Here is a 27,037-nt window from a genome sequence, read left to right as displayed (position 1 = left end):
TGGGTTAGAATGATAATTAAATAGATCATTTTAAAAATAATTGAAGTGGTGAATGATAGAGGAAAAATAGGTTAGAAGAGAACATGGGAGAAAAAGAAGAAAAATGGAGGATTGATGCGCACATAATGGTAAACATTCATTTAATATATAGAAACATCCTTGTAATCCCATATTAAGAAAGAACAAAACAAAAGGTTAGGTCAGTGTTCTTTTAGGAGTAGGTCCTGGGGTAAGCATAGCAGAGAAAATAAAAGAGCAGAACAATTCATAATTTTTGGCCAATGAGGATCACCCCTACCTAAGATAATAACAAAACATACATTTCTCTGGGAATTTTATAAAAAAAAAATTTGAAGAATAATGGCATCTCTTGTTAAAACTTGAATTATCTTTAATGCCATAAAACCATTTGAGAATTTCATACACTAGCAGGATTTTTGAGTGTGTTTCAGATTATGCTTTGGAAATTTTGCTTAAATAATTTTATTTATTTAATATTTATAAATAAACAATTAGGCATCCACTTTCTACCAGGAAAAGGTAATTGATCTATAAGTGATAATAACTAGAGATGCACAGGCCCACATTAAAAAAAGGATTATGTAAGTAAACCACGTAAGATGCTAAAGTTGTTCTTATACGCATCTCTTTTCAATCCAAAATATGTAAAAAAGAAAATAAAAGGATATAATTGTAATAAGACTTGCATTTTTTTTTACCTTTTTTCTTTCTTTTTGCTTTTTTTAAATTAAAAAATACACACAGTGGGTATGTTGTCATAATATAAGTGAAGAATAGATATTTCATTTAGCTGCCAATTAAAAATACAGTGAAATATCGTTTTCAAATATGCAAGTCTTTTGCACAGAATAAGAAGTCACCTGTGTACTTGGAAGCACTTCTGTTACCTGGTTCGTGACTTCCTGCTGTTTGGCCTCTGAATCCTCCTAATTACCCACTATTGGTCAGCCATGGAAATTAGAGTTGATATGATTGGCTCCTTTCCCAGGGCAGCTCCCTCTGCTGTCCTAAACATTTAGATTCCTCATATCTAATTTTCTCCTGGTATTCAAAGATTAATGCTGGCCTATTGGCTCAGTGTGGTTCTGTTGCTATTTTATGGAAGAAGTGGATGCATAAAAATAATATTGGAACATTATAAAGTGCTTTTCTGTTTGCAACTATTGAATAGTGTTTTTAATTACAGAGTACAAATGTAAACTGCCATTTTTAAACTTTTTATGATTGGCAATATTCAAAATAAATAACATTGCTCATTTTCTCAAAGCAAGTAAATTCTATGATTATTAAAATTATTTTTTCTGGTATTAAAATTAGTGTTTTCTAATTAGTGTTTTTTCTAGTGTTAATATTTTCTCTAGATTGTTAAAATTATCTTTCTCTAGTTTCTGAAGTCATAGGATTCAGCCTGCCTTCCTTGTATCTTCTGAAAACAGATTTTTTTTTTCCTTTTCTTTCCTTTTTTCCCTTGTTCACTCAAAGGCTTTGGTGATTGCTTCCAGTTCAATCCCAGGACACCACACTGCAGCTCTTTCAGAATGAGAATCTAATACTAATCTGTCTACACTGGCTGTTTTGAAAGCATATTGAAAATCAGGTCACCTATAATAGAATTGTACCACACATCTGTGGAAAAGAATACATAAGAGTGAAGGAAGGACCAGATGAACAAAATAAAACAAACAAACAAACAAACAAACAAAAACAGTAATGAAAGTGGGGGGCAGGAGGGAGTGGGGTTTAAGAACACAAAAGTGATCTTTTTGCCTTCAGAACTAGGATTTAATCATGTAAGAATTGGGAAAAAGTTAAACTAGCTGTCTTTAATTTCTTTTGTATATATATATTTTAAACTTTTCATTTAGAAAAGTTTAGATTTAGAGAATTATTGCAAAGATACTACTGGGAGTCCTATATACAGCACACCCCATTTCCCTTATTAACAACTTACATTAATATGGTACACTTGTCACAATTCATGAATAGATATTGATGCATTTTAATTAATTAAAGTCCATATGTTCTGCAGATTTCCTCAGTTTTCCCCTATTGACCACTTTTTGTTCCCTGATCCAATCCAAAATATCACATTACATTTATTTGCCATGTGTCCTTAGGCTCTTCTTGGCTGTGACATTTTCTCAGACTTACTTATTTTTACTGACCTTGACAGTTTTGAAGATCACTGGTTAGGTACTTTGTAGAATGCCCCTCAATTGGGATTTGTCTGATGTTTTTCTCATAATTAAGTTGGAAGGACCACCACACAGGTAAAGTGCCATTCTTATCACATCGTGTCAATTATACCCTATATAAATATGATTTATCACTGTTGATGTTGATGTTAACCTTGATCACATAGCTTGACATAGTGTTTGTCAGGTTTCTCTAAAGTTGCTATTTTTAAATTTCCCCTTTCCATACCCTACTCTGGAAGAAAGTCACTACACGTAGCCTATACTTGAGGAGTGGGAATTTATACTCCATCATCTTAAGAAAGCAGTATCTATATAAATTATAATTCATATAAACATGAGATTTTTCTATTCTGCCCCATTGATTTCTTTATCCATTTATTCAAATTAGTATATCATTGTGGGTTTTATTTTGGGAGGAAGAACATTTTTTTTTAATTTTTGAAATTAGGTTTTGTTTTAGGCTTATGGTATATATTCCTGTGCCATTGCAAGGATCTGTCACTTCTCCAGGGAGTCCTGGTTTATTTTTTGTAGAATTGTATTAGAAACCAAGATTTGGGCACTGGGTTTGTTTGTTACTTCTGCAGTATGCTCTATGCCCTAGCAAGGGGATATATGTATGTATAGTAACCCCTGTATATATACACATTTCTATAAATATCTCTACATGTTGCATCTGTTTTTGGTATTTATCCTGCTTGGTGCTCTCTGAGCTTCCTGGATCTGTGGTTTGGTGTCTGCCATTAATTTTTGTAAATCCTCTGCCATTATTTAAATATGTCTTCTGCTGTGTTCTCTTTTACTTCTTCTTGGATCTTGGATATTTTCTACTTGTTTGCTTTAAAAAAAAGTTTTTTGAAACAATATGAAGTTTCTATTGACATATCTTCAAGATCACTGACTCTTTCCTCAGCCATGTCCAATCTACTGGTGACATAATCAAAGTCATACTTCATTTCTGTTATAGAGTTTTTGATCTAGGATTTCCTTTTGATTGTTTCTTGGAGTTTTCATCTTTTTGCTCTTATTTCCCATCCTTTTTTGCATGTTGTCTACTTTTTCCATTAGAGTTCTTAATATATTATTCATAATTATTTTAAATTCCTGCTTGAGAATTCCAAATATAAGTCATATCTGAGTTTGGTTCTGATGCTTGCTTTGATGCTCAGACTGTTTTATCTTGCCTTTTAGATATCCAGACATGTATTATATAATTGGAACTCAGATAAACACACATTTAGCTGAGGATTTATATTAACATGGCTATGAGTTGGGCTTCATTTAATGTTTGCTGTAGATGTAGAAACAGGAAGTTTCAATTACCTGTACTGTCCTTGTTTTTTTCTCCCTTCTCTACAGAAAAATTTTTTTCTTTGCATCTCTTTCATCTATAATCCACTTTTATTATACTGAAGCCCTGTTGATACTGTGGTAAAATGTGGAGAGCAAGTTTTCTGTAATTTTCTAATTAAATCATAGACTTATAATGGTCCTGTGCTTATTGTCTGTTACTTTCACCAGTGTTTCTTCTTGTATAGCTTCCTTTCCCCTCTCCTTTTGATGGAATAGAAAGGTTAGAGGGGTCTGGCATGGGAGCACTGGGATGAATCAATGGTAAAGCCTTTTCCCCTAGAGAGAAGGCCTTTTTTTAATGGAGAATGCTCTGGGTGCATTTCATAATACTCTTTGTTTGCTCCATCATGGATGCAAGGGACTCTTTCTTGTGTCTTTCCCATGAAAACCTAATGTGTTTCTTGGCATTACCATGAAAGTGTAGAGGCTCCTCCAAGACTGCAACCCTGAGTGTTTCCCACTTACATACTAGTCTCCATTTATTCTCTAGAAGTTTGTCTTAATTACAATTTAAATGTTCCTACTATGCTATGGCTTTAACAGCTTCTGCTCCAGATAAGATTTTTGGCTTTCTCAGTTTACCTATCTCACCATATCTCAGGGTGGCAGTTTGCCCCCACAAAACCATTTTTCTGATATATCCAAGAAAAATGGTTTTTAGTTTTTCTGTTTTTTTTCCATGTCAATAATAACAAGAGTGAAAACTTCTAACCTCTTTACATGTTGGAGGTAAAACTGGAAATTCAATTAAAAAATTATTGGCCACATGGAATTTATTCCTGTGATGCAAGCATGGTTCAATATTTGCAAATCAATCAACTGATACATCATATCAATAAGAAAGAGGATTAAAACCATATGGTCATTTGAAAGATCATAACTTTTGCTATTGCAGATGACATGAATGTCTACATAGAAAACCCTAAAGATTCCACACACACACAAAAAATGCTAGAACTGATAAATGAATTCAGTAAGGTCACAGGATACAAAATCAATGTACAGAAATCTGTTGCATTTCTATGCACTAATAATGAAACAACAGAAAGAAAGGTTAAGGAAGCAATCCCATTTACAATTGTACCAAAATAATAAAATATCCAGAAATAAACTTAACCAAGGAGGTAAAGACCTGTACTCTGTAAACTATAAAACATTGATGAAAGAAATTGAAGACCATACAAACAAATGGAAAGATATTCCATGCTCATGGATTGGAAGAAAAAATATTGTTAAAATGTCCATACTACCCAAAGCAATCTACAGATTTAATGCAATTCCTTTCAAAATACCATCAACATTTTTCACAGAACCAGAACAAGTAAAATATGTATGGAACCACAGAAGACTTTGAATAGCCAACACAGCTTAAAAACAAAGCTGGATTTGTTCCAGATTTCAAGTTATACTACAAAGCTTTAACAATCAAAACAGTATGGTACTAGCACAAAAATAGACACATAGATCAATAGAATAGGATAGAAAGCCCAGAAATAAATGCACAATTGTAGGGTCTTTTAATCTTTAACAAAAGAGGCAAGAATATGCAATGGGAAAAAGATAGCCTCTTCAACAAATGGTGTTGGGAAAACTGCACAGCAATACATGAAAAAATGAAACTGGACCATTTTCTTTTAGCATGCACAAAAATAAACTCAAAATGGATTAAAGACCTAAATGAAAGACCTAAAACCATAAAAATCCTTGAAGAGAGCACAGGCAGTAATCTCTCTCACATAGGCTATGGCAACATTTTTATATATATCTCTCCTGAGGCAAGGGAGACAAAAGCAAAAATTAACAATTGGGACTACATCAAAATAAACAGTTTCTGCACAGTGAAGGAAACAATAAATAAAACTAAAAGGCAGCCTACTGAATGGGAGAAGATATTTGCAAATGACATATCCAATAAAGGGTTAGTATCCAAGATATATAAAGAACTTATACAATTCAACACCAAAAATCCCCCCAAATAATCCAATTGAAAAATGGACAGAAGACAAGAACAGACATTTCTCCAAAGAAGACATCCAGATGGCCAACAGACACATGAAAAGATGCTCAATATCACTCATCATCAGGGAAATGCAAACAAAACTGCAATAAGATATCACCTCACACCTGTTAGAATGGCTAAAATCAAAAACACAAGAAGCAAGTGTTGGCTAGGATGTGGAGAAAAAGGAACACTCATGCACTGTTGGTGGGAGTGCAAACTGGTACAATCACTGCGTTCCCACCAACAGTGCATGAGTGTTCCTTTTTCTCTAAACAGTATGGAGGATCCTCAAAAAGTGAAAAATAGAACTGCCCTATGGTTCAGTAATTCCACTACTGGGTATTTACCCAAATCATATGAAAACACTAATTAAAAAGGACATATGTACCCCTATGTTTATTAGCAGCATTATTTACAATAGCCAAATTATGGAAGCAGCCCAAGTGTCCATTGATAGACGAATGGATAAAGAAGATGTGGGGTGTCTGTATGAATATTATTCAGCCATAAAAAAAAGAGTGAAACCTTGCCACTTGCACCAACATGGATGAAGCTAAGGAGTTTAATGCTAAATGAAATAAGTCAGAGAAAGACTAATACCATAAGACCTCACTCATACGTGGAATTTAAGAAACAAAACAGGAAAAAAAGAGATAAACCAAAAAACAGATACTTAACTATAGAGAACAAACTGATGGTTATGAGAGGGGAGGTGGGTGGAGGGATGGGTGAAATAGGTGATGGGAAGTACACTTATGATGAGCACTGAGTAATGTATAGAATTGTTGGATCACATATTGTACCTGAAACTAATATAACACTATATGTTAACTATACAGGAATTAAAAATGAAAATAGTAAAATAAAAAAATAAAAATAGCCTTTAGTATTTGAGACTGGAAAGTCAAAAAAACCTGGAATTTCAAATTACCTTTAAAAACATGTTTTATTTTCTGGTTTCTCTGATTGCTTAGTTGAGAATTACCTCTAATGGAAATTAGCATCTCCCCTTCCCTCCACTTTTGCTTTATTTTAATATTTCTTCTCAAAGTTCTTACATAGTTTCTTGATTTTTTTCTGAAAACTACTTTCATATCATTTTAAGTTTTGTTACTTCTACTTCCTTCTCTCTGATTCAGGCGTCCTTTTTTGCAGTTTTAAATCTCAGAATTGTTTCGTGACAATTTTCCAATTCCCCTTCTTTTAGGCTTTGATTCCTAGGCACTGGTATAAAGTAGGGAATATTGACTCTAGGCTTTGAGAAAAAATTGATTTTGTCAATTGTTTCTAGGCTCTCTTGAGCTGAACTTCCTAACAAATGTTAATTCTGGGTTTTATGTGTATTTGCTTATTTAATGCTTATTTCTTTTCATTCTTAATCACTATATTGCCATGTGTATAAATCACAAAAATAGAAAAATCACTAGCACAAATCTTTTCTTGAAATCCTCTGTAATACTTTAGCTTAACATTTTCAAAATTATGCTTATATAAAAAAAAGATTTTTAAAAGGCATCAGGATTCAATCTTTGGTTTCTCTGGGGTCATACTAATGTACTTAGATTCTACTCCATCAGTAAAAAAGGAGACAGATTACTAGAAAACCCAGGAGCTCTCAGAAGATTTATAAATATTAAATTATTAAATATTAAATTATTGACAGGGATCATGGATCTAAAGGTGCATTATTGTGTAACTTTAAGAGTTATATTTGATGGAACTGAAATCTTTAAAAACTGAAAGGAGACAAGGTTCCAGGCTTGGCATTTCATGTTTCATATTTTGTTTGTTGCCTGCAATATACTCTGTTAATAAGCTTGTAATGCATGTGTCCCTTTAGTCCTCTGAGTAGCACTTGTAAACAATTGTAGTAATGACTAATTAACTATGGAGGACTGACAGGGGCAACACAAAGCCTATATTGTTTCTGAAAGTGTCGTATAGGTACCATATGAGTTAGTCTCATTTAGTTTGGTGGGGCCCTGGGTAAATATCAAATATGAATTAGCACAGCATCACTGTACAGTTTAATTCAGGTTTTTATTTTTATTTTTATTTTTTTAAAAGATTTTATTTATTTATTTGAGAGAGAGAGAATGAGAGAGAGCACAAGAGGGGGGAGGATCAGAGGGAGAAGCAGACTCCCTGCTGAGCAGGGAGCCCGGTACGGGACTCGATCCCGGGACTCCAGGATCATGACCTGAGCTGAAGGCAGTCGCTTAACCAACTGAGCCACCCAGGCGCCCTAATTCAGGTTTTTAAAGGAGTTAAAAACATACAAGTACAGGCCTAACATTTCAGGCTACTAGTAGCTTAGAACTAAATAAAAATGTTAACGTATGGCAATATCTTGATAAGAAAGCAATCATTTGCAAATGAAAACAGCAGAAAATATACTGTGGGCATCCCTGTTCTATTATATATACTACCTGTAAGAAGATTAGTCACAAAGTACAGGGAATTAATCACAGACAAACCACCTGATACAGTGTTCTAGGTAATTACTCTTAAAATCTACAAAAAAGCACTCAAAATCCAAAGAGTTTATATTCAGCTGTGGTTGTGGAAAATGGAAACGCTTATAAAGAAGTGTATTTTAAGATCTGTATTGTAATAAAGTGTATTTATATTCTGGTAATTGACACATAATTATCTCAGTTGGTAGATTTTACTAACTGGTAGATATATAAATTTGGACCAAAACATAAAGTCCTTGAAAATTTTGCCTAGATAATAAGTAAGGTAGAGAACATATTTTCTAAGTCTTTATGTTTTAAATATATTGTCTCATATAGAAAAATAATGTTAGTGTTTAAAACCTGAGATGAGATTTTCTTAAAGATGTGATAATACTTTTATAACATCCATATATAAACATTTAAAAGGCTACATTGTTCTAAAGAAAAAATTAAAAGTTCAGAAATATTAGGAAATATAATGGGTTCTGGGTAAGTTTAATATAATTTTCAGTGAAATGCATCAATTCTAGTATAAAAGCAATCATTTTCAGCTACATCAGTAAAACAAACTCATTTGTGAAAGGAGTGGAAGCATAACCATTTCATTTTTTAAAAATTCTAATTTATTTTTATTGAAATATAATTGACATAAAGCATAACTTCTTGAAAAAACTCGGATGATTGATAAACTAGGTTTAAGGTCTTGGTGCTAGGGCTAATACATTAAATGCTTATGAGAAGTATTATTTTCAATGGAAAATTTTCATTTAATTATTTTTCATATGTGTTTATTGAATTATAAAGGAAATCAAGTTATCTATTCAAAATAAACTGGCCTAAATCAATCATAACTGTAGGGGAGAAAATGACAATAAACAGAAATTAACTCACACTAAGAATTAATTGAGCTGACTCCAGGGGTTAGATAAACATCTCTACAGGAAGCGCATGAATATTAGATTGTGATACCGTTGGCAGGGATAAAAGTCTTGGACCTGACGTTGACTTTTGAAAGCAAAACGTTTTGTTACGTAAATTATAGAAATAATTAGTAACAAAATCTTTTGAGCCAATTCAGGAAAATTTATAGTAATAAAATAAAAGTTTTCTGGTGCTCTTAAAATTTTCCCCCTTAGGAATTCCAGATTAAGTTTGGCTGCTTTTAATGGATTTTCTAAGACTTAGAAACAGAAAACATAAAGGTACTTTTACAAAGAGTAAGTAGGTTAGTTAGTCTTGTAAATATTTTCTAGAGTAACTTGTGCATATATCAGTAATCAAGAATATGATTATGTGTGTGTGTCTGTATGTGTGTGTGGGTGAGATAGAGAGGTATCACTCCAGCCTTGCAAAAAGTAAAATGATGAATTTAAAATTCTAAATGTTACTCCATTTTCCTTGATTGTATTTCCATTTAATTACCCAATTAAGAAAAATTGAGAAACTGAGTAATGTGTAGAATTTTAAATTCATCCTCTTGCTTTTGACATAGCCAGAATAATAGTACATTTTCAGTTATTAATCCTGTAACTACTATTTATTTTAAAATTTGTCTAAAATAGGGAAGTATGTATATACATTTCATGGCAAAGACTTTTCTTCCATTTCATCTACTTTACATCCATATCTTTTCTGATAGGTAATGCATGATGACTTTATATTATTTTAGCATCTTTCTGATTTTTGTTTTGTTTTGTTTCTTCTATCACTTCCCTCAGGTCTAAAAATCAAAGGATGTAGTGGAGTTACAATCCCACCTTATTTGATGCAAGGATTTGGTGGAGTAACTAAACTCATGGGAAAATTAGTTGAAGAGACGGCCACTAATAATTTGAACCCAATGCTAACTCTTCTCATTAGAAACTAGTTATGCAAAATTTTGAACTAACTTACTGAATTGAACTTTACACCTGAGGAAACATAAGTTTGGTTGGGAAAAAAAGTTATCCCTGAACAAAGAATGTGTTTCTGGTTTTAATTTCTAGAAGACTGAGTCAACCATAAGGTCCACTGTAAATAATATAAAGATATTTTGGGACAATTCTTTGAGATGATTGTCTCTCCTAAATTAAATGTCTAAGAGGTGTAATATCATCACTTAATTTTCCACGGACAGTTTTGACCAGTGTATGATAATTTGTAGGAAGTCAATTTGATATGGATATAGATCTCAAGAAAAGGTAAATAAATGGTTTGTCTATGAGTGATGCATTTACAGAATCATGTCACATTTCTAAGAGACTCTATCATATTTATGATTTGAAATGGAAATTAAAAATTATGTAGTATAGCTTTCTACTCAATGTGAAATCCCCACATTAATGCTATACATTATAGTTTCCATTGTTTATGTTTAATTTTAACATGACAAATAATTACAAGTAGGGGATTCAAGAATGTATGAATGAAAATAAAATTTTATCATTAATCAATTGCATTAGTTTTTGAAATGTTAGCACATTACAATAGTTACCATGTATATGACCCACCTCCTTATAGCATAAATTCTTCCTGGATTGCAAATGTTATTCATGCCCTGTTTACACTAAGAGGCCTTTTCAAACATGATTCATACTGTCTCTTGTATCTCTCTAAATTCTGACTTATTTTCCTTCATTTCCAAATATGCATGGTCCAACTGTCTCTAAACAATGCCTTTCTGATTTAAATGTCATTTTCTTTCTCTGTAAACTCCTCAGATAATATCATCCTTGCTTCCACAATTTTGTTCAGCAGGATTTTTTTCAGAGGCAGAAATCAGATCATAAAATTTACAATATTGGACTTAATGCTAAAAACAAAAATAACAGTGATAGACTTTAAGCAGAGGGGTAACACAGTACCCCTTGTGCTTTTCAAATAAGTCAGTGTAAAGTAAGTCTGAAGGCACATAGGAGGATTACTATATATCCAAGAAATAGTTGTGATTTGTATTAGAACAGCAGTTACAAAGATGGAGACAGGTGAACAAACCTGAAAAGGATTCAGTGCTTGGCAATCAATCAACCTGTACCCAGGTAGGGTGTGAAAATGAATGTTACTCTTTGTATAAAGTCTATATTTCTGGTGTGAACATTTCCTGGTATATTACTGCCTAATAGTAAGATAGGGAAATTTTGAATGGGCATGAGCACAAGTCCATTTCTGAATGTTGTTCCTAGTTTTAGTAAGAATGTTTGTGCTTTTTTCTTGGGTTAATATCACTGCTTTGTGCAGGAAATTAGCTCCTCAGGATACATCAAGATTGAGACTTTAATATATTATCTTTGGCCACTTTCAGAAGGGACTAGAGTCCTATCCCTGACTTGCAGCAGCCTGAGAATTGGGTCCTTGACATCCGCCAACCAGGAGTTCAATAATTAAATAGGAAGTATGAAATCAGAATAAGTGATTCAGTACAAATCACATTTTCTAGTTATTGCAGATCTGAGTTAAGTTACTTTTTCTGGCCCCCAGCTTGGAACATCAGATTATTACATGTTCATAAACTTTCTCAAATTGAGACATTCTATAGCCCCTGGGTTACTTCTCCCACATATAGATGATTTGGGACTTCTGGCTCAGTATCAGACTCTCCAAGACTACTCCTGTATTAATTTTTGAAAATTTTGACACTCACTTGCCCTTTTAAAACCTGGTTTCTTAAACTGATCTTCTTTGGTGATTGGTGATCTTGTCCCCAGTCCCAGCTTGACCACTACCTACCATCATACTCTAAAGTTATCAGCAATAACTGTGACCCTGGCATGGTTCCAAGTTCATGCATGTGATAGTTTTATGTATCAGTTTGGCTAGGCTATAGAATTCTGTTATTCCAAACACTAATCTAGGTATGAAACATCTTGTTAATATCCACCATCAGTTGACTTTAAGTAACAGATAACTTTGCTAATGTAGGTAGATTTCATTTAATCAGTTGAAAAGTCTTAAAGGAAAAATTGTGGTTTTTCTAAAGAAGAATTTCTGCTTCAAGGCTTCAGTATCAGCTCTTGCCCAAGAAAGTTTTCATTCTGCCAGCCCTGCCCTATGAATTTCAAATTTGTCAGCCTCAGGAATTCATAATATAATTCAATTCTTTGAAATAAACCTCTCTCTCTTTGTCTCATCTATCAAGTGTGTATTTATTTATCTGTAACATATCTAAATGTATAGATAGATATAGATAAATCAGTCAATCTATAGATATTCATAGACATGTATGTATAGAGATCTAGCTGGATCTAGATACACCGTTGACCTTTGAACAAGGCAGAGGTTAGGGACAGTGACTCTCCCTCACAATCAAAAAGAAGAACATTTGACCCCCCCCCCCCCCAAACTAATAGCTCACAGTTGACTAGGAAGCTTACCAGTAATATAAACAGTCAATTCCCACATATTTTGTGTATGTATTATATACTGTTTTCTTACAATGAAGTAAGCTACGAAAAAGAAAATGTTATTAAGAAAATCATAAGGAAGAGAAAATGCATTTACAGTACTGTACTGTATTTATCTTTAAAAAGCCACATAGAAGTACACCTGTGTAGTTCAAACCCATGTTGTTCAAAGGTCAACTGTTTATAGATTTAGATATATATAAACACACACATGCACACACACACCCCTGATTGGTTCTGCTTCTGCTTTTCTAAAGAACCCTGACTGGTATAGCACATCTCTCTCTCTGAGCTCTACCTAACATTAATTTAACTCCAGTGAGATCTCTAATGTATTGATCATCTCTTCTTTGACTTATTTCTATGCTTTTGATGTTCTCTATTCCCCTCTTATCCAGTTTAAGTTTCATATTAAATCAATATAATCACGCCCTTGAATATATATTCTCAATTGCCTTGTGCTCTGTTTTCTTATTCATATTTAACTCAGAAAATTCACAACCTTGGTTAAACCTAACTCAACACAAACTCTGCACACACAGCTGCAGCCACTCAAGTGAAGCTAGCTGGAGAAAAGCACCATAAAGACAGACTAAAAAGCTCATGTGGACTCTCAATGTATCTTGTCCAATCACATTTCAATGTCCTAGGTGACTAGTTTGTATTTTATCTCTTCTCAAATATCTACCACCTCCTTTTATATTTTATTTAACAACTTTGCCTTCTACTTCAGAGAAAACTGAAATAATCAGAAGGTTATTCCCATGGTGTAATACTCAAACCTCCCCTTACTTGAGCTGATGCATCCAATCCTAAGCTTCTGTGAACATTGCTGCTAATTATTCATTACTGTGTAGTTTCTCAAAGACTTGCCCTTGGCCACAGGTGTTATCTTTGCTAGAAGTGCTTGGGAGGTTACACCAGCCCCCTGACCTCACAGGCAAATGGCCCTCAGCCATGACTCACCAATACCACGGCATGAACCTCAGTTAACTTTCTTCCTCATAGGTTTTCCTCCCAAGAATATTTGCTGGATAAATCCCTTGTACAAAAATTGTCATCTTAGTCTCTGCTTCTGGGGAACTTAAACCAGGACACATAGATTACCACCCTCATGTACCAGCATGTATACTCATATACTCTGGATTTATCTTGTCACTACAGAATAACTAGCCATATTCTTTTTTTTTTTTTTTTAAAGATTTTATTTATTTGTTTGACAGAGAGAGACACAGGGAGAGAGGGAACACAAACAGGGGGAGTGGGAGAGGGAGAAGCAGGTTCCTGCGGAGCAGGGAGCCCGATGCAGGGCTCGATCCCAGGACCCTTGGGATCATGACCTGAGCGGAAGGCAGATGCTTAATGACTTAGCCACCCAGGCGCCCCGACTAGCCATATTCTTATCTGAAGATATTCCCAATATATTTGTAGTGGATTCCATCCTCAGGGCATATTTCCTACGATGCTCTCCTGTTTTTCCTTACATTGTTAATGTTTACTCCTGTACTTAACCACTTCCATTAACACCCATACATTCTGTGGTTTCTTTTGTCTTAGAAATTATTTTTTCTTATCCCATTTCTTTTACTTCTTTATTTGATTCTCTTTGCAATACCTCTCAAAACTGTTGAGTGTATCTGATGTTTCTAACTTTTGTTTTTCCACTTTTCTCTTAAACATCCAAAATAAAACTTAAGAAAACATATAGGATTAAGCCCTATGGATATCAATGAGTTTATGAACAATATAGCTATGAGTTATGGACAATGCAAGACACTTCCATGGTCTGAACCATAGAAGTCAATGTTCCAGATTCTTCTTTATTCTCATCTTGCTCTTTTCATCAACTTCAATAATTTAAAACCCATGGTAATACATAAAAACAAATGTGAATGTCTCCCAAATCCATATTTTAGCCCACTACATTTTTTACCTATCAAGTTCTAGAGATAAATGATTGAACCCAGAAATAATGTTAATAACATCTGTGTCAATTGAGAATGTGTTTAGCTATAAACAACAGAAAATCCCTTCATATAACAATTCTCCCTCTAGATACTGCTTCCATAATCCAGACAGGAGGAAGAGGAGAAGGGCAAAAGACTGCAGAGGCATGCCAAATAAATTTACCTACTTTTAAACGACTTTTTCCAGAAGTCCCCAACATTATCTTTCATATATATGTTATGATTCAAGTTGAGTTATATAGCCACTTCCGGCTGCAAGGAAATCCAGGACATTGGTTATTTTTAACATCACTGCAAAGAACAAACTCAAGTTTTTTGATGACAGTGATTGTTGTTGTTGCTTTTGTAAAGAAAAGGGAGAATAAATGTTAGGTGGCAATGAGCAGGTTCAGTGTGATTACTTCCAAGATTTTTATGAAACAGTTTTGTAATACCATATAAACCGTAATTATTACAGTGTAAATCACAATAATGAGATTATTCTTTTGCTGAAAATGAAAGCATATAAAAATCAACATTTCATTATAATTATTTAAAATATTTTAAAGTGGTAAGATAGATACTAATAATTTGAACACCAATAAACATTTTTATGTATTAGTAACATCCTTGTAGGCATCTGAAAGATAATAAAAATTTCATTCTCTGTAATAAAAATAGAATAATTTAATGATAAAAGTGTAACATAGAAAAATGAACATTCTTCATAGAGATTTCTAAAATAAACTTGAATCAATTTAGAATCTATTAACTTCTAGTTAAATACAAACGAGATAAAAATCCCAATATCATCTTGTTCTGGAAGAAGGGAGAAGAAAAATTTAAAAACAAAATCATTCTAAAATAATCTGGAGTAAAAAACATAAAACAATAGAAAATAAAATGCCAAAATATGTTAGTAATACTAAGCAGCTACACCACCAGATCTTATAATGCATTATAAAATACGGGGTGCATGGGTGGCTCAGTCGGTTAAGTGTCTGACTCTTGATTTCGGCTCAGGGTCATGAGGATGAGCCCCACATGGGGTTCTGTCTGTGCTCAGTAGGGAGTCTGTTTGAGATTCTCTCTCTCTCTCTCCCTCTCCCTCTGCCTTTTCCCTGACTGGTGCACACACGCTCACTCTCTCTGTTGAATAAATAAATCTCTCTTTTTAAAAAAGATTTATTTATTTATTTTAGAGAGGGAGGGGGAGCAGAGGGAGGAGGAGAGAGAAACTCAAGGAGACTCCATGCTGACAGCAGAGCCCGACAGGGGGCCCCATCTCACTACCCATGAGATCATGACCTGTGCAGAAACCTGGAGTTAAGCACTTAATTGTGCCATCCAGGCGCTCCAATAAATAAATAAATCTTAAAAATAAAATAAAATAAAATATGAGTAGGCAAGGAGATAGGTCAATGTAACATGATGGGAGGAAATGGAAGGAAGAAATTATTAATATTTATTAAGTAGATATTGTTTGATAAATGCTTGATGTTAATTGAAATAGATATTTTAACTTTACTGTGTCCTTTTCCCAAAAGTGAAGACATTTTAAATGTAGCTATGGCCCTCCAATTAATAGAATTGCATTTGTAGATTATTTATGTAGAGTTGGTTCTAGTCTTTTCTGGTCTTTGAGTTAATTTTTTGCTTGTCTGCTGTTCCCTTGGCACCTATAAAATAATATGTGGCAATTCCTAAAATGAGCAATAGTCATGGCAGCTTTAGAATTTTGTTGTAAGAGGTAATCCAGAGAACTGTTTGCATAGAACTTTATATAAAGTTAATTTTAATAAAATCAATTGCCCATATCCAAAATTGGGGATAGGACAATAAAGATTAAGGTAGAAGGAAGGCTAAAGTCTTTCCTTCCCAAGCTATCTCTAGACACGATCACTGCTGATTCAAATTCTCATTTACGTCACATCGCAGTACCTGGACTTCTGAATTCCAGATTCTTAAATTAGGATTATTGACAACCCAACATGGCCTTTCTTTTACCTGTATTATGTCCCTCTGCTGCCCTCATCTGGTAAACAGCAAATCTTCCTCTATGTTGATGAGACTTATTTGGGGGGCATGGGAGGGAAACTGATACTCTGCATTTGGAGCAGTTTTGTAACTTGTAACATTTTAATCAGCAGATGTTGAGTCTTTAGAAGTGATTTAAAAGGGTAGATTTTTTTCAACAGTCCTTGAAAGAAAAATATTTGCAGGAAATGAACATAGAAATTGACAAAACATTTCTGTTCTTGTCCAGTAACATAGAATCTATGACCCCTGTTATACTGGCAAAAATCAACTTCAGCCCAACAGCACATTCTCTTGTGACGTGAAAAAAAGGAGATATTTCAGATATATCAGTATCCATAGTATATTCTAATTTTCAAATTAAGTCTATACAGACATAAATGTCATAAGTCTTGTGATTCTACTCATCCGCCTGGGCTGTAGTTTGATAAGTTGAACAAATTTTTATTTATTATGTGTCTGCTAACTTTTTTGACAAGAAATTCCATTTTGAATAAGATGGGTATCAATTAAATTTCATTACAGAAACAAAGTATCCTCACTTGCCATATTTTTCTTTACTTCTGAATTTATTAATATTGAATATATTACATCAAAAATATAATCATGGAAGGTTTTAGTTCAGTCTATATCTTTGCAATAGTTGGGATGAGAAACTCAGGTTTCTTTGTGAAATTTGGTGGTTCAGTATTTAGTATCAGATATTTAGCAATATATCTATAAAACCACTTATTGCTTTTGAGAAAATAAAATATCAGAAATTAAAATGTAGGAATATTTATATCCAATATCTGATAGACATTACTATTCTAGACTTTGTTGAAATAAAGTTTGGGAGATTCTACATTATGCTGTGTTTGGATTGTTATGGGATCTGCATTATGTTTGGGATTCTGTGCAGCTCATGCTTCAAAAAATATACATATTTTTTGGTTTATAATCCTAAGAAACAGCAGACTGTCATCAAGTTCTTCATTATCCCCATTTAAATACTTTACTAAGAGCTGCAAAAGATTCAGCCTCACTCGACTTTAATGGGTTACTGCAGTAGTCCTTGAGAATGGATTTGTTTTTCTAGCTTTAGTTTTAACATAATTACATTGTTTGCACTAATAGGATAAAAAAAAAATCTTTGAGCTTCTAAAAAGCAATGAAATACAGTATATTTTTCATAATTTATCCAGATTTTCTTGTAGTGCCCACTACAGATACTCAGAAACAGTAGGAAAAATAACCAAGTCATAGTGCCGTAGTGAGGGATCTAAAGTTCTAATGGAGGAGAAACTGGTTAACACCAGCAGCTCACTGAGAGAGAAGCACAGCACATGTGCCCAGGTATGTACATGATGGGGATGGGAGTCCAGGATATGCAAATAGTGAAAATACCTAAATTGAAAAGGGGAGCAGAAGAAGAAGCTAATCGTGTGACAAAGTCTCTGATCCTGGAGACTTGATGAAAAAGCTGTAGTGTTCAGTAAAGTAAGCTAGTGTACTAAGAGCTGGGACTGAGGGGGGCCTGGGTGGCTCAGTCGGTTAAATCTCTGAATCTCGATTTTGGCCCAGGTCATGATCTCAGGGTTATGCAAGCCCCACGTCTGGCTCCGCATTGAGTGTAGAGCCTGCTGAAGATACTCTCTCTCCCTCTACCTCTCCCACCCCCCCCTACCCCCACCGCTCCTGCTCTCTCTGGATCTCAAATAAATAAATCTTTAAAACACACAAACGAAAAGAGCTGGGACTGAAAGGGAGAGGCCATATCTACAATGGACAAGGAAGTCAAGCAGGTTAAAGCAGGCTAATGGCAAATGCAGAAGCTAATGAACTGGAGGGGAATTCCAGGAGATCCTAGTAACTCAGCATAAACCTTTTCATGCATATTTCTCAGATGCTGCAAACTAAAAGGCAAAGTGAAGATGCAGTTTGGATTTTTTAACTCTATTAGTTTCAGTCCTAATCTCTTTGCTTTGAAAATAGCCTTGTCACAGCTGCCCAAGGAAAAATATATGTTCTAATAACTTTTGAAAGCATAGCGTGCCAATAAATAAATAATTTGTATTTTGTTTTGGTCACTCCTCTTTTCTCACCTCTCCTATTATCTCTTGACCTCTCTTCTCTCCTTCCTTCTCCTCCCATTCCCTTCTTTTGCCTTCTTTTTCTTTTACTTCCTTCCACCTCTCCTTCCTTTCTTCTTTCAGCTAATAGATGCACATCTAACAGCTTTTTATTACCTGTTGAAAATATTTCTAATTTTTGGACTTGCAAGTGCCTCAGTAATTTACCCTCAATTTGTTTTTCAGATTATTATTCCTTCTCTCTTGCATTTACTATATTTTAATGAAGCAAATATTTTATTATTCTCAAACCTTGCCATATATCAGTGCTTCTAGAACTTTTCTTCAATGTCCCACAAGTGGCAGAATTAATAAAGGTACATATTCTTATTTTCCTGAAGAGATTGAGGACTTTTAGAAGACTTGTGTTGTTTACATTATGGATATATATATATATATATATATATATATATATATATCCATTTTTAAAATAAGAAATTGTATTTTTTGGTATTAGGAAGAAGGCAAAAAAAACATTTCTCATTGGTTAATGTGAGAGATGTTTTTCTAAATCTATCAACTTTTGAAAATAAAACTATTAAAAAGTTGACTATGATTGGTACAACATGCTACTTATTTACATTCTTTGTGTTGTTACAATACGTTGAGAACCAATAATTCATTTAAATCTTTGATTATTTGTTTTTATGTTATTTTTCACTGTTTAACAAGTTGATACACATTATCACAGGTACACAAAGTTCAGTAGTCTGTCAAAGATATGGTATCTTGAAAATTAATCAAGCTACCAAAAGTAGGAATCTCAAAAAGTGAAACTTTCTGATGGAAGGCCCAAACACTTTTTATATGGCAGAATGATGGAATCTCTGACCATTAGTCTCCCTGACTCCTTTAGGGAAATATTTGTCAAGTAATATTTAATTGCAAAAAAATGACTGGTGATGGTTTCTATTTAACCACCAATGCTGTAACTTTCATCACATGTAATTAAACTGTCTCAAATGACCACTAGTATCTATGATCTATTTTTTTCTGCCAACTCATAATCTTCATTTTAATGACTTTGATGATGACCTATATAGTAAAGGCATTAAGAATGTTGAGCCAAGGATTTTATACTGAAAATAACTTCTAGTTGCGTTTTTGAGCTATATAATAATAGGCAGTCTATGAATTAATTAATCTTATGTTCTGATGATCAATTTCAGCATAACAAACCAGCCCAACATTTGATGACTTTAAATAAATAAAAACTTAACTATTGTCTCTCATGGTTCTATAGATTGACTAGGCTCAGCTAAACAGTTCTTATTTAAGATTTTCATAAAATTGCCATCATATAGTGGCTTTAGACATTTAGACTTTCCATTGACTTGAAATGCCCAAGATAGCAAGCTTGCATGGCTGGAAGTTGATGCTGACTGTTGACTCAGACCTAAGTTAGATTTGCAAATGTGGTGCCTACTACTGATATTTGCATTTGCCTTGAGTTTCTCAACATATGGTGTCTGAGTTGTGAAAGAGCATCCCCAAATCAATATTCCAATAGGCCCAGGTAGAAGCACAGCCTTGAAAGTAAGACAACATAATTTCTGCTGCATTCTATTGCTCATAGTTTCAGGGCCTACTCAGATTCAATGGTATGGAGGGTTAGACTCTTCTTTAGAGAATCGCAGGATCATTTTGCAGAAGAATATGTATAATAAGATATCTTGTTAAAATTCTCTTTGCAAAATGCAACCTGAAGTAGTCTTCCCTTTGATAGTAACAACTCACATCTTTTCTTTCTTTCTTTTTTTTTTTTTTTTTTTTACCAAGAAACAGACTCTTTTTTTTAAATTATGTTCAGTTAGCCACTGTATAGTACATGATTAGTCCTTGATGCAGTGTTCAACGATTCATCAGTTAAGTATAACACCCAGTGCTCATCACAGCACATGCCCTCCCTCCTCGGTACCCATTGCTCTGTTACCTCCTCCTCCCCACCCTCCTCCCCTCTGAAACCCCTAGTTTGTTTCTTGGGGTCCATAGTCTCTCATGGTACATCTCCCTCTCTGCTTTCTCCCCCTTTGGATTTCCCTGCCTTCCCCTATGGTCCTCCATGCTATTGCTTATGTTCCACATGTGAGTGAAACCATATGATAATTGTCTTTCTCTGTTTGACTTACTTCACTTAATATAATCCCCTCCAGTTCTATCCATGTCGATGCAAATGGTGGGTAGTCATCATTTCTGATGGCTGAATAATATTCCATTGTGTATATGTACCATCTTCTTTAACCATTCATCTGTTGAAGGGCATCTCAACTCCTTCCCCAGTTTGGCTATTGTGGACATTGCTGCTATGAACATTGAGGTGCACGTGCATCTTCTTTTCACTACATCTCTATCTTTCTACATGTAAAATACATTCAGTCTATCCTCCAAAAGATTATACTATTACATCATCAGTTTAAGTTCAGACATCAGCTAACAGTCTAGGATCTCATGATCTCAGTCTTGTCAAGGTGCAGATGAAGCTCCTTGAGATCAAATTTGCAAGTATATGGTTCCTTTTATCTGAAATCTTTGAGCTGAAGAGACAAATAACCATCCTTCCTACATTCAACATGTGACGATGAGGCAGGCATATATTTGGGTACTCCCACTAGGAAACGGGAAGAATGGGATGTACAGCAGAAGTCACTGGTTCATAACAGTTCTGACATTCAGCCTGTTTTATGTACCAGTCCCTTTAGTAGGTCCCAGTCCTTCCCCCTGGGGGTGGTTTTCTGTGGTTTTGGTTTTACCTTCTGACACTTGGTTCTGATTCTGCGTCATTTTTCCTTTTACATTACAAATAGCCTCTGTTTGTTGCTGAGTTTTTGCAGCCTGCGTCCTAAGCACAGAAGGTTGAAGAAGAGGCAACTCTTTTCATTTTGAGCTACCTTTGTCACGTTTATCACAACATAAAGGTGCTTCTCCCAGTACAGTTCTCTTTAAAACAATGCGGTTTTTGTGTGTCTGAATAATGTTGGGACTTGGACAAGAGGAACATCCTCACAATTCCATGAGACAGGCCACTCTCTGACGTGGAGTGAGTGTCAGGGTGATACAGGGCAACTTTAGGATTCTTAAAGGACTTTTGATTTATCAGAGAAGGTCTAGAAGACATTCCTTTATGAAATTTAGATACCTTTTTGTCTAGCTCAGGGTTAGCAAACTGTGGTCCATGGACAAATTTGACCTACCACCTGTTTTTTGTATTTAGTTTTATTGGAGCATAGCCGCACCCATTCATTCATGTATTGTGTCTGGCTGCTTTCTCTTGACAATGACAACTGAGTGTTGCTGCAGAAATGATATGGCCAACAGTCTAAAATATTTTACCATCTGGTGTTTGCAAAAAAAAAAAAAAAAAGTTTGCTGACTCCTGGCCTAGATGATATGGTCTCCAAGGCACTGCCTTAAATCTTTCTGACGTCTTAACAAAGGGTTTACAGTCACCTGCGCCCCCATGATGTCAATATTATCCGGAGATTATGTTTTGGTAGGAGCATCCTGGAATTTACCTTTGCTTTGATGTTATTTCCCATTTTGAAACTTTTTGTTTTTCCCCTGATTGGAAAGACATGCAGTGAAAAACATTATTTTCTAGCTCAAAAAGTCTTGGATCCCTTATATTTTGACTAAATTCTACTTAAAGTGAAACATTTCAAACATCACCTTATCTCTCTCTATTCCTTGCTACCATACAGAGCTAAAATTCTGCTTGGAAATCTCTTTAGACAGATGCACCAGATCTAAAGTAAATTTTCTATTTTCCATGTTACTGCAGGCGATGGGTTGTGTTAAACTTTTTGTTACGCATGTCATCTTTATTCCAGTTTCTTATAAAAATTTTCTCAGTGTCCTTCCTTTTTCAATTAACACTCTTCTTAATAACTTTTTGGCTTCTACGCACAGCACAGTCACAAAGCTGATGTTCTACTTCATGAATTCATGAATTCATCTAGATCTAGTACCTGTTTTTGAAGTAATTAAGAAAAAAATCCTTTTTTTTAGCTCAGATTTTTTTTTAACTTTTCTTGAGACACTTTCAAAAAAAGTGTTGATTTCACATGGTTTTTAAAGTATATGTTTAAACATATAAATTTGTACTCTTTTCTATTGTTCTCATTTTTATTGTATATTTTAAAATGATTTCTTAGATACCCATATAAGAATTATATTTATTTAAAAAAATTCTTTAATTTCTTAAATTTTGTATATACAAGAGTTAATTCAGCTATTTTAGCTTTCAACTCTACAAATTCCCTTTTCCTATATACTCTGGTTTACTTTTGTTTTTCCCTGGTGTTCTAATTTAAATTCTGGATTCATTTATTTTTATTTATTTATTTATTTTACTAAAATGTAACTGCTTTCATTTTATTCTACTGCCTCGTTTAGCTTTATGAAAGAGGATTTTAAGTATTCCTGAATAATATTTTAAGTGAATTATTGCTCAGTTTTTCTGGAAGAATAAATAATAAGGTTTATGCCAATGTATCTCTCCATAATAATAAAACACATGATGTATTTTGAGGCATTTTTTAAATCTGTACTTTATTATTTGATTGATGCTACTTAATAGTTTGGATAGTGCTTTGATCTTACTGTCATTTCATCACTGAGAGCCTTAGGGACAATGCTGTTTCTGTCAAAATTAACATGATTTCAGGTTGCTATCATTTCCCCTCATTTAAAATTATTTTTAAAAAATAAAACGTGAAAGTAGTAGATACTAAAAATAAAAAATGAACACTTTGATTACTTGTTATAAGAGAATACATAGCTAAGATTAAGCCTACATTTGTAAATTACTTAAGCATAATTTCAAAAGGAAATTTAATGAATTATTATTTGTATTTGTAACTAAAAATTTGAAAAATACAAGCAATGCAATGTAAAATGATACTCACTTAAAAATATTACCCTATATATGACAGTAGCCTTTTTACCCTATGAGAACTCATATCTCTGATTCTATATTTTGAAAAATATGAACTCACTGCATGTATCAGAAGTGTGAATGTGATCTGTATTTATATGTACACAACACGATTTCACACTAATATCACAAATTTCAATGACACACACGTAATTTGTGTTACTTTTGCTTCTTCAAGCACAAATATGCTGGTCCGTTTGATCAAGCAGAGTTCTACAAACTGTGCATATGCATGATAAAGGCTCTTAAGAGAACCACAACTTCAGTGTTTTCCAAAATTGGCATGTTTTATTCTGACCTCTTGTCTGAATTCTCTTATGTATGTGTATTGCCTGTGTCATATGTAACTGCCACTGTTTTCAAACCTGTGGATGTAACATGGAGTAGGAAAAAAATACGCAACAAGCCAATAAAGTCTCTGTGTTATTGTGAAAGGAGCCAGCCAGTAAATGCATAAATCTCTAATATTCTGCCAGGGGCAAACCTATGAAGAAAAATGAAGCAGGGACGGAGGTCTGCTTCCAGAAATAGTAGAAAACATCTTCTGAGCCAACTCTCCTGCTGAGATTAACTAGAAAAGCAGAAAAAAATATTTTTAAATATCTATGTGAAGTGTCAAGGAAGTAAGGATTGTGACACCAAGATCCCAGAGAGAATGGAAATCCAGCAAATGATCCCAATATTCAGTATGGCTTTTCTCATCAAGGCATTTGATGATTCCAAATCAGAAACTAGAAATCTAAAGAGTAAATGGACTGTTTAGCAAAATCATGGGGTTGGAAAATAAAAAATGGTGTTGATGGCCCATTAAAGATGATGGACCCTGATAATCACCCCAAGCTTTCAACTGGGCCATAAAGGGCTACAAAAAAGATAAAGGTTATTGAGAAATTGGCCAATCCTAAAAGACACTGAGGCCAAATTCAATTTATTGCAAACTGTATATGGATAAGCTTGTCCATGGCCAGCTGCTTTATAGAAGAGAAATACGTCCTCTTTGGAAAAGTAATATCTTGGGACTCCTTCATCAGTGTTATATAAAAAACAACAAACCCCACATATACAAAAGACAATAATTGATCAAAAAGCATGTGCAATAGCAGACAATAGAGACAAATTCATAGTATATCCAAATATGGCAAGACTTTAAAATAAATATAATTAGAGGTGCTGGGGTAGCTCACTTTAAGTTAAACACCCGACTCTTGATTTCAGCTCAGGTCATGATCTCAGGGTAGTGAGATCAAGCCCTGCGGCAGGCTCCGCACCGAATATGGAGCCTGCTTAAGATTCTCTCTCTCCCTCTTACTCTGCCCCTATTATCCCACGTGTGTTCTCTCTCTCCCCTCCAATCTCTCCCACCCCCTTAAAAAATACAATAAATAAAATAAAAATAAATATAGTTAAATTGTCAAGAAATTAAATGACATGGTTGGGAATTTCAGAAAATAATTCAAAAGTATAACAAAATCTAATCTATCCAGAAATGAAGAAACAATAATTGAAATTAAAGCCTATCTGAATGATAAAGAATTAGCCAATGAGAAGATAAGTCAGTAGAGAATATATACACTAAAGTGCAGAAAGACAAAATGAGGGAAACACATAAAAGAACATAGGAGATCGATGAAAGAAAGCTTTAACGCGTATACAATCAGTGCATAAAGAAAGGAGAATGAGACTGGGTTAAAAGGAACAAGTGAAGAAATGATAGCTGAGAGTTTTTCTGAATTGTCTAGAACCCCAACCAGGAAAAAAAGGGAAAAAATACCAGGAAAAATTGTAAAAAATCTAGGTACAGTATAGCAAGTTACTAAAAACCAAAAGTCAAAGAAAATGATGACAGTAGCCAAAGAATAAAGACATATTGTCATCAAAAGATTAAAACTAAGGTAAATAGCTAATTTGTTAAGAAAAACACATGTAAGCCAGAGAATAAGGAATGATATTGTAAAGTATTCAGTAGGAAGTGACTATCAAATTAGAATGCTACCCCATAGGAGATAGTTTTGTTTTGGGGACGTGGAAAATCTAAGATTTCATATCAGAGATCTAAGGAGAAATGAAGAATGGTGAACTGAAATGAAGAATGTGTGAATTTAAATAATTTTCTACTTGCATAAAAAAAGCAATAACATTATATCACAAGTTAAACATATAAAATTAAAATAGATGAACAGAATGAAAGAGGAAGGTACTTAGAGTTATGTATCCTAAGATCCTATGTTATTTGAGAAGTAATAAATATATACTGAAGGAATGAAAACCTAAAAATGGAGAAAAAATGGAATTAAATGAATCTTAAAGAATTTTTTTTCTTAATGAGAGGCGAAAGAACAAAGAAGAGGTACAAAATAAAACAAAGTAAGTGGTAAGACCTGGCCTAAATTCTAACTCATCAGTATATAACAGAATAAAGAATACATACAGCTAAAATATGAACTTTTTCATATGGGATAAAAATGAAATTGCATGCTACTTGCAATAATCACATGAAAATATATGAATATGTAGTTTTGACAGTAAAAATTGTCAAAAATGCCAACTTTAACAGACAACTGAGTTCTACTACATATTAGATCAAGTAAACTTAAAGCAAAAACCATTACTTTAAAAAAAGAAAGATATTTTAATATAATAAAAGTGTCAATTCAACAGGAGCATATAAGAATTTTAACACCATAGTTTTAAATGTGTATGGCAGAAGTCTCTAAAACTAAGAAGAGAAATAAATCTAAAACCAGTAGGGTATTTTTAAAACTACTCTCAGTAATTAATAGAACAGCATAAAAAATCTGTAAGGATATAGAGGATTTGAAAAGCATAATAAACAAAATTGTTTAATTGCTATATATAACAATTAAACTCAACAATTGCAGAGTACACATTCTTTTTAAGTGCCCATGAAACACTGACAGAAATTATCCATATGGTGGGCCATCAAGCATGTCTCAAAACATGTCAAAGCACTGATAAAATATGGAGTATGTTCTCTGATCACAGTAAAATTAAGCTAGAAATTAATACAGAAAACTAAGCACAAATTCCCATATATTTAGAAATTAACTAATATGCTTTTAAAAATTATGCATCAAAGAAAAACAATAAAAATGATAAAATATTTTAAATATATGGAAAACAGTATACTAGGTATCAGAACTTAAAAGATGTCATTGAAACAGTGCTTAAGGAGAAATACAGAACTCAAAACACATTTTATATATGTAGAAATGCTGAAAGTCAGAGTTCTGTGCACCCACTTTAATGAGTTAGAAAAACTGCAAATTATACTTAGAAGAAGAATGAAAGAAATAATAAAGATCACAATTACTGTAATAGAAAACAAACATATAATATAAAAAGCTAACAAATATAAAAGTTCATTCTTTGAAAGGAGTAATTCAATTCTAACTTATAAAAAGGCTGAATAAAGAAAAAGAGAAATAAAACATCTATGCCAGGAATGAATCAAGGACATCAGTACATCGTAGAAGTATTCCAATATTTTCAAATATACCCTATTCTCATCCTATTAACTTCTTTAGTCTCAATTAGCATCACATTATTGCTTTTGCAGAAGCTTAAAACAGGGCTGCAA

The sequence above is a fragment of the Mirounga leonina genome, unplaced genomic scaffold (assembly GCF_011800145.1).
Source record: "Mirounga leonina isolate KUSES-001 unplaced genomic scaffold, KU_Mleo_1.0 Mir_95, whole genome shotgun sequence".
Classification (NCBI taxonomy): Eukaryota; Metazoa; Chordata; class Mammalia; order Carnivora; family Phocidae; genus Mirounga; species Mirounga leonina.
The sequence above is the reverse complement of the archived record's forward strand: the minus strand, read 5'-3'. Positions refer to the sequence as shown.